Genomic DNA, 895 nt, shown 5'->3' with positions numbered 1-895 from the left:
ATGAAACACCGCAGCTCGAGCCGCATTCACAGAGCATTATTAAGGAACGGCGCTTCGGCGAACTTGAGCGAGCTGCCTTTTGCAAAGCGCGGCGCGAAAGGAGGGTCCCCTTTAAAAGATCTCGCTCGCTCGCTTGCTTGCTCGCTTGCTTGTTTGTTTATTTCTTGGTCGCAAAGAAAAATCAAAGCCCCTTGGAATAATCAGCTCGCTCCCGAGCTGTCATCTGCTGACCCTTTGAAAAACTTAAGTTTGCTCTTAGTTAATGGTGCAGTGAGTGACTAAGTCGACCGGTCTAATAGAAGGTTTTGCAGTCCGCCCAACCAGTTCAGTGTGTGACACAGTTGCGCGTTTTTGAAAAAGCAAAACGCCGCTTTTTCATTCATTTATTTTTTTTACATGCACACCCAAAATGACACACACAAAGGAAACTGAGGTTTGAAATATTTCAAAGGAACTGAATGTTAAGCTTTTTATTTTTAAAAAAATTCTGTCCGTACACAGTACCTAACTTTCTTAGGGATTGACCTGAGTATTGTCACTTTGTAATGGTTCTGTTCTGGGAGGGGGGATATTATTTAAAAGTTCATTTAAAATAGACCAGAATTCTTAACGCTATCCATATTCACTGTTCTATTTGTGCAAAAAATGCTATCGTTCAGCAATGCCCACCTTTCAACATCTTTAAAAAAAAACATGCTAAAAACTTTTCAAATAATTAAGAAGTTGATTTCCTGTTGAGAAACATAACCATCCCACCTTGTTTTAACATTACGAAACCTTTTGTTAACTGCCTTTGAAAACACGCACAAAACCTTTTCTGGTGAGGAAAAAATGGGTTACAGATTATTTCTCATTGGGATATAGATAGATACAGTAGAGTACATTACAATGGACA

This window comes from Zootoca vivipara, chromosome 3, assembly GCF_965207765.1.
Source record: "Zootoca vivipara chromosome 3, rZooViv2.hap1.1, whole genome shotgun sequence".
Classification (NCBI taxonomy): Eukaryota; Metazoa; Chordata; class Lepidosauria; order Squamata; family Lacertidae; genus Zootoca; species Zootoca vivipara.
Note: the sequence above shows the minus strand (reverse complement) of the source record.